The sequence below is a fragment of the Elephantulus edwardii genome, unplaced genomic scaffold, assembly GCF_000299155.1.
Source record: "Elephantulus edwardii isolate Elephantulus edwardi_28Jun2011 unplaced genomic scaffold, EleEdw1.0 scaffold00039, whole genome shotgun sequence".
Taxonomy (NCBI): Eukaryota; Metazoa; Chordata; class Mammalia; order Macroscelidea; family Macroscelididae; genus Elephantulus; species Elephantulus edwardii.
Genome location: NW_006399789.1, coordinates 20,713,773 through 20,722,745, shown reverse-complemented (window position 1 = coordinate 20,722,745; position 8,973 = coordinate 20,713,773). Strand labels below are relative to the sequence as shown.

The window sequence follows — 8,973 nt, the reverse complement described above, 5'->3', positions numbered from 1 at the left end:
ACCCCAATGCCAGCCTCATTCTACAACAGTGGCACCATATGATATTTTTAAAACATTACATTTGTTTTACTGTTTTTTGTTTAAATTAAACTTTAAAAATAAAAAATGGTATCTTTTAAATGTAGATTCTGTGGTAGATGAATTGCTATTTTACTCTCCAAACGCAAAGTCATCTAGGATAAGAAAACTTTTTACTACTTATCTTCTTGCTAACAACATATTTCACAAACTTTTTCTAGGTATGTTGGAAAAATCATCAGAAAAATACAAAACTGGCAAGAAAATATGATCTCAATAGATTTATTTCTAATAGAGGTGCCAAGTGTAGCTGATATTTGTATTCTGTCATGTAACTTCCCAAAGTGCTAAAGAGCAATGAAGTTAGTTTAGAGATTAAGGTGCACCTTATACAGGCCATGGTCTTTGCAGTTATTTGCTACGAATCAGAGAGATGGGCAATTGCTAAGGATGACAGAACAAGAATAAATGTCTTTGAGTTGTGGTGCAGGAGAAGAGTATTGACCATACAACAGACTGCCAGAAGAACATATAGGTCTGTCTTGGAGAGGGTGAAATCAAGTTACTCCTTGGAAGCAAGGATTTTGAAGCTCTGTCTCATGTATTTTGGACATTTTGCCAAAAGGGACCAGTCTCTGGAGATGAACGTCATGTTTGGAAGCATCCAGGGAGAGCAAAGGAGAAGACGACCTTGGAGGAGATCAATTGACACAATAACTGGGGCAATGGGGTTAGGTGTGTTGGAGTCAGTGAGACTGGTTCAGGATATGGCAGTGTTCGGAAATATTGTACATAGGATTGCCAAGAGTTGCTAGCAACTTGATGACACAAAGCAATATTTATTGACAAGGTTGTTGGTTTAAATTTCCATGTTAAATACCAGTTGACAGTAGATAGATGGGTTGATTGGTTTATTTTTCTTTCACTAAATCATACTCTTCTGTTTTGGTTGCTATGTTTGTTCAGCAGGTTTTGTAATCTGGAAATGTTATTCCTCCCACTTCATTTTTTTTTCAGAAAAACTTTGCTTATTTGGGGTCTTCCCTTTCCAAATAAACCTGTTAAATGTCTTTTCTGTCTCTTTGAACAATGCGTTTGGTATCTTTATTGGGATAGCACTGAATATGAGATTGCTTTGGGTAAGATTACCACAATTTTGAGGCTTTCTATCCAGGAACAGAGAATATTTTCCCACTGTTAGGTCTCTTACTGTTTTTTGTGTTTGTTTGTTTGTTTGTTTGTTTTAACAGTAGTGTTTTGATAGTTTAAAGCAATAACTAAAAAAGTATAGTGATCTGGGGAACTCTGTGGTCAGTGACCTTTCCAAAGTGCTGAAGAGCAGTGATATCAGTTTGAAGACTAAGGTGTACCTAATGCAAGCCATGATCTTTTCAACTGCTTTCTAAGCATATGAAAGCTGAACATTGGCCAACGATGACAGTGGATGATTTGATGCCTTTGAGATATGGTGTTGTAGAAAAAATATTAAATAACTAATGGACTACCAAAAATCTAAATAAATATGTCTTGGCAAATGTTAAGCAAATTTTGTGCCCCTTAGAGAAAGGATGGTGAAACTTTTTTGTAAATACTTTGCACATGTTGCTAGGAGAGGCCAGTCCCTGCAGGGGGGCATCAGGTTTGGAAGGGTGGAGTGTAAGTTGAAAGAGCAGAAGACCCTCTACAAAGATGGACTTACATATGGCTGGAGCAATGGGCTCCAGTACAGCAGGGATTTTAAGGATGGCAAATGGTAAGAGTAGTGTTCAGATAGGCTGTTCAAAGGCTTAGTATGAATCATGGTTAACTCAATGGCACAGAACAACAACAACAACGACAGTGTATTCATAAACTCTCAACCTACAAAACAGGTAGTAATGAATGGATATACTGATTATTGTATGTATGTCCTGTTTGTAGAAAAGGACATAGAAAAGTTCTAATCCTAACTACACAAGATAAAGGGGAAAAGTAAAGCATTTGCATTTACTGGAAACAATTTCATAAAACAAAATAAAATAAAAATATTATTTGAATATGTATTAGAATTTAATTGTTATCATAGAAATCATGAAAGTAGAAAAAGTTTTAACATCGTTTGTTGTTGTATGCCATGAAGTCACTTGTGACTCATATTGACCTTATATCTCTGAACCATATGCTATCTTGAGTCAATCTCAATGCCTCCAATATATATACCCCCATTACCCCAATTGCTGAGTCAATCATCCAGGGTCTTTCTCTCCTGTTCAAGGAATGTCTTCCGCGTTTTTGAGTACTTCTCTAAGGACTGAGCTTTCCTGGCAACACGTCCAAAGTATGTGAAACAGAGCTTCAAAATCCTTGCTTCCAAGGAGTAACTTGCTTTCATCCTCTCCAAGACAGACCTGTTTGTTCTTCTGGCAGTCTGTTGTTTGTTCTCTTTGCAGTCCATGCTATGTTCAATACTCTTCTCCTGCACCACAACTCATTTCTTTTGTTATCTTTAGTCATTGTCCAACTTTCTTTTTTTTTTCCTTTTTTTTCTATAATTATATTTTATTAATTTTCATAAACATTTACAGAGATTTTGGGTTTCCATTCATTCATTGTTGCACTATTCTCTCTACCCTCCTCCCAGTTTGTTCTTGTCCAAATGCCACAGTGCTTGTCAAAGCCAGTTCTCATTAATCTTCTTTGTCAGTGTGTCCTTTGCCATTCCCTATCACTCCTCCCTGAGAGAGACTTCTCCCTGAGTCATAAGGAAAAGGGGACGGCATATTCTCTTAGCTACTTCCTGCTGAAAAGGGACGCTGTGGGTTTCAGGGTGAAGATCTTCTCTCACTACTCTAAAGGGCCCCTTTGGCAGTAGGAAACACATAGACTATTATGGAGATTGAGTTTGGAATTTAGATGCACTCTTATTGATTGTGCTTGGCCGTACATGTTCATATTCTTGAAGATGTATCATGGGGGTGTTGCAACCTAGAAGACACAAATTTGACTAACAAGTTATCTAATGCATAGTAAGCATAGTATAGACCATGGATTAAATTAAGCATATCTTAGTTTATAGACAGACATCATTGTTCTTCATTCTGAGAGGTCTCTGGCAGCACATTTTCCCAAATGCAATTAGTCTTTTGATTTTATGACTGCTGGGCAAAAAGACATGTTGTGGAACCAAGCAAGCTGAAATTATTAAAGTCTCTTATCCGTCTAGCATTATACTACCAATTGGCTCAATGGTGAGAATATTTTTCTATTTTTTTCATGTTGAATTTCAGTCTATATTGAATTCTGCAGTCCTGACCTTTTGCAGCAAACACCTCCAGACCTCCTGAGTTTCAGAAAGCAAGGTTGTGTCATCAGTGTAACTCAGATTATTGATGAGTCTTCCCCTGTTTCTTATGTCACACTCCTCCTCATAATCATCATTAAAGATCCAAATGGCAGCACACAGGAAGACAATATATTACAATGAAATGTGCAGGGAGCTGGAGTCAGAAAATCAAAAGGGCCAAACTCGCTCAGCATTTCTTAAACTAAAGGAACTAAAGAACAAATTCAAGCCTCGAGTTGCAATACTTAGGATGCTCTTGGCAGACTATTAAATGATCCAGGAAGCATTAAAAGAAGATAGAGTATACAGAGTCACTGAAACCAAAAGGAATTGGTGGAAACAGAAGAATTTAATGAAACAACTTATGAGCAAAAGCCTGTGATGATGAAAGAAGATGTTCAAGCGGCTCTGCAAGAATTGGCAAAAAACAAAGCCCTAAGAATTGATGGAATAGTAATTGACATATTTCAGTTAACAGATGCTGTCCTAGATGTGCTCACCAAGTTTCGCCAAGAAATATGGAGGACAACCACGTGGTCAACTGACTGGAAGAGATCTATATTTGTTGCCATTCCAAAGAAAGGTGACCAGACAGAGTCCGGAAATTATCTAACAGTATTACTTATATCACAAACAAGCAACTAGAATAGTACCTCAACAGAGAACTGCCTGAAGTGCACGCTGGGTTTTGAAGAGGCCATAGGTCTAGGGATATTGTAGCTAATGTCAGATGGATCTTGGTTGAAAGCAGAGAGTACCAGAGGGATGTCCATCTGTGTTTCATTGACTATACAAAGGCATTTGACTGTGTAGATTACAACAAACTGTGGCTGACTCAGAAGAATGGGAATCCCAGAACACTTATGTGAAACCTACACTTGGCACAGAAGGCAGCTGTCAAAACAGAACAAGGGAAGACTGCATGGTTCAAAATTTGGAAGAGTGTGTGTCAAAGATGTGTTCTATCTCCTTATTTTTCAATCTACATGCAGAACAGATTATCTGGGAAGCTGGGCTCTATGAGGAGAAATGTGGCATCAGGATTGGAGGTAGACTTATCAACAGTCTGTGTTATGCAGATGACACAACCCTGCTTGCTGAAACTGAGGAGGACATGAAGCGCTAGTTGTAAATGGCACAAAACTGCAGCCTTCAAAGTGGATTGAAGCTCAACATCAAGAAAACAAAGATTTTCACCAGTGGACTGACTGGCAAAATAATAATAGATGGTAAAGAGATTGAGACGGTAAACAGCTTTATTTTGCTTGGCTCCACAGTCAACACTGGTGGCACCAGCAGCCAGAAAATCAAAAGACGTATTGTGATAGGAAAGTCTTCTGTGAGAGAACTCTCCAAAGTACTGAAGAGCAACGATGTCAGTCTGGAGACTAAGGTGTGCCTGACACCGGCCATGGTCTTTGCATCAAAAACTGGACAATGACTAGGGATGATAGAAGCCAAATTGATGTCTTTTACCTGTGGTGCTGGAGAAGAGTATTGAATATACCATGGACTGCTAGGAGAACAAACAAGTTTGTCCTGGACAGTGTGAAGCCAGGCTGATCATTGGACTCAAGAATTCTGAAGCTTTATCTGACATACATTGGACATGTTACAAGCCAGGATCAGTCCTTGGAGAGGGACTTCATGCTTGGGAAGGTGGAGCGACAGCGCAGGAGAGGAAGATGCTCAATGAGATAGATTGATTCAGTGACTGGGGTAATGGGGTCAGTGTGTCAGGGACAATAAGACTGGTACAGGATAGAGCAGGGTATAGGACTGTTTTATACAGGGTTGCAATGAGTCACAAGCAACTCAATGGCACACAACAACAACAATATTTGCAATACTAAAAACATAACTTTTTAAAACAGTAAGAGATTATAGTAAAGTGAATTTCATACACAAAAATCTACAAATTGGCAAGAAAAAGAAAATTTAGAGAAATGACTATATTCTTACTTATTTCTCCAGAATTGCAGGTGGTGGGGCAATAATAGATACTGGGGTTTCATTTTGTTTGTTTGTATTTAATATCTTAATATTTTTATTATTTCTTAGATAACTGGAAAGTGCAAAGCTTTCCTCTTTGTGCTCAAATTATACTTTAAAAGGGTTCTCTCCAAGCCGTTGCCCTCTCAAGCATTCACTCCCCAGCAGAAATCAGTTTTTCCAGACCTTTACCATCTATGGTTCTGTTACTCAGGTAAGTAGGTTGGTTTTTACATATTAATAAAAATGTGTACTGAGTATTTATTACTTACTGTCTAGAAAGAAATACCTGCAAATAATTAAGACTAGTTTTCAAGACTTTTCAAGTAGTTTGTAAACCATTACTTTATAAAACAATGACAGAAACTTAAATGAATAAATTTTAAAATATAAGAGAGCAATAAAAATAAAAATAAATATTAAAATGAAGATAGTAAAATTCACAGTTCGAACCCCCCAGATGCTCTGCCGGAGAAGGAGGGGCAATCTCCTCCTGTACCAGTCAGATCTGATTTGACAGTACACTCACACAAAAATAATAAAAAAAAAATGAAGATATTAAAATGAAGAGATTCAGTGCTGTCTGACAGCTTGAAGTTAAAGGGAAAAAAATCTTGCCTTTTCAAGTTACAAAATATTTTCCCTATTGGGGTTTAAAATTAATTTAATATCTCTGCTTAAGAGCTCCATCTAATATAAACATTAAGTGAAAATATGAAACTTTTCTTCTTCACAAAAGAAAAAGAAAGTGACAGTGCTTCAATAATTGTGTGTGTGTGCATGAGTGTGTGTGTGTGTGTAAGGTGTCTACATTTTCTGGTATTTCTGTTTGAAATGAATAAAATATTTTTAGAAGTAAAACTAAAAAAGTATATATTTTCCTCATTTTAATGTAATCATTTTACAACAATAAAAAGTAGAACTGCAAACTTAATTACACAGAAAACTTTTTATAAAAAAATAGCATGATAATGTGCTTTTGCATATGAAACTCAGGTAATTACTGAAACTCAAAGGAATACTTCATAACAGCTGCTTCGTTTTCCCTAAATGACTGCCTTTTTGGACTTTGTACCCTCCAAATGTTGAGCGAATTTTAAATGTCTTTTAATGTTCATGCATTTTCCCCCTCTCCCCAGCAATCAACTTTAAGATTATACCACACCTGCTCTCCTGTTGGAAGTTTCACTTTTTTTTGAACCTCACACTAAACTCCAAGAACTGAATTTAGCTTTTTGATTCATGGCTAAGGAAAGCACCAATTGAATTTTTTACTAATTTGTGACCATTAGTCTCTCTAGTGTTTGGAGATGTCTCATTTCATGATAGAAGGGCAGTTAACACCTGTAAGGTAATTATATCTACCAAATGCTCTTGGCCAGGAATATGAATATATAATTGTTGCTGCCATCTGTTAATTGTTCTATTTGAATCACTCATTTCATCATATACATTTAATTGGTGTGACATGTTTTTAATAGCCTCTAGAAATGTTATGCTTGCAGAGATCCTAAGTCTTTTATAATATTAAGATGGAATCTCTGTCTTTAGGGGTTGACAAAATTATAAAAAGCAAATTAAACAAATTAAAATAGTGTGCACATGTAAGCATGTGTGTGTGCGCACATTCTGTGGTGGTGATGTTCATGACAGGTAAACTTGGATATGAAAGTGAAATCTCTTAAATGGAAAGCACAAATGTAATTGGGGAGGCAAGAGTAGAAGGTATTTGAATAACAAAGGTAGAATTCCACAAGAAATTTTTTAAGTTAAAAAGTGTTAATTATCCCTGCTATGAGAAACTCTGAGAAAAATGGCTTGATAAGACTTCTTCACACCAAGAAACTGGCAGAGGGGAGAAAGGGAACCCCCCAAAAAATGCATCCAAATGAAGAACAAAAGTTCAAACACCTCCAAACAAAAACAGACCAAACTCATTGCCATCGAGTTGAAATAACAAGTCTTATAGACTATGTTGTTAGCCTAAAAAGTTGACTTTATCTTTTAGACATTGCAGTTAGGCCCCCTCTGGTCTCCAGCTACCTTACTGCAGACATAAGGTCTTGCAAATCATCAACACCTGTGAGACTAGGCTAAGCGAGATAATGCTTCTTCTATTGGGCAGAACGACTTGAGAGACTGGAGCGAGACGCTGGTGGTGAGACCGTGCCTGGTGTTGGTGGTGCAGAAACTATGGCACTGCTGTAGAGAAACTGTGGCAAGGTGTGTCCTGAGGCATTTTGCATTTGTGCTGGACACAGGTAAAAACTTTATGTTCTTGGCAAAACAAAAAGTTTGAAAGAGAAGCTGATTTATAATAATTGCTCTGAGGCAAACCTTGCTGGATGATTGAGGAAACCAGAGGCTTCTTGAATTTGTGTTGCTGAAGTAAACTGGGACTTTCACTAAACCTGGACTTAAATTGTGAGATAGTCTTTGCCTCCCTCACTGTCCAACTTACTTCCTTACTAAATCCCATTCTTGATACCACAATTGTGAGTCTATGAGTCAACAATAAATAAATGGACCTCTTGCTGCTGGTGTGGCTCGAGAGGCTCCATGGGGGTGGGCTATGGGCTCTTTATCTGCTCTCAGCTCTGGAGCAGTGAAGGGCTGTGCTATTCCCACTCCCTCTGGCCCTTTAAGAAAGAGGCTCACATCACTGTTTCCTCATGTTCTCTTTCTTGTTCTCTAGACATTGACAGAAAAACTGTCTCATAGGTTTTCCAAAGCTGCAAATCTCTGCCAAAGCAGACTGTTGTATTTTTCTCTCATGGAGCAGATGGGGAGTTTGAACCATTAACTTTTTGGTTAGGATGTAAGCCCTTAGCCATTGTGCCACCATGACAATGAAATATGATTATTAGCAAACTCTGAGTGAATAGCTTAATAAGCAGAACACTGACCGCACCTTATAATAGTTTGGCTTGTTGTTTTTAGTGGTACCCCTAAGTCAATTCCAATGTATAGCTACCTGAGCACAAAAGAATGATACTTTCCAGTTCTGGGCCATCAAGTATTGTTATGTTTATCAGTCAATGTATCAATTAATACCTTTAAAGGGCTTCACTTTGTCTCTGACCCTCTATCAAGCATGACACTATCCAGGGACTATTCAGCCCTCCTGGTCCTATACAAGTCCTATCAAATGACTTGAAGTTTCATCATCCTCATTTCTCAAAAGTATTTTAGTTGCATTTCAATAAAGACAGATTTCTTCATTATTCTGGCAGTATGCGTAATATTCTTTACCATAATTTGAAGTTTTTCAATTTTTCTTCAATCTTCCTTATTAATTATCCAGCTATGCATGCTTATGAGGGAATTGAAAGCACCATGGTTTGGGCCATGTATATCTTGGTTTCAAAATGGATTATTTGCCTTTTTACATTTTAGGGTGGTGTTTTGGGACAGATAGTGCAATACAGGATTTGACTTCTTGATGGCAATGTCCATAGGCCTTGAGTATAGATTCAAGTAAAATAAAATCTTTAACAACGTAAGTTCTCCCACATCCATTTATCATGATGTTGCTTTTTGGTCTGGTTGTGAAGATTTCTGTTTCCTTTATGTTGGAGTGTAATTGCTACTGAATGCTTTAGTCTTTGCCCATTATTGGTCAGTGCATCAGATGCTCTTTG

The 8,973-nt window shown here is 37.4% G+C and overlaps 1 protein-coding gene across 4 annotated transcripts in view; it reads right to left on the bottom strand.

Moving 5' to 3' along the window:
* Positions 1-8,973, bottom strand: part of PTPRK (protein tyrosine phosphatase, receptor type, K) — an 801,885-nt gene that overhangs the window by 225,003 nt on the left and 567,909 nt on the right. The gene's annotated exons all lie outside the window — the stretch shown is intronic.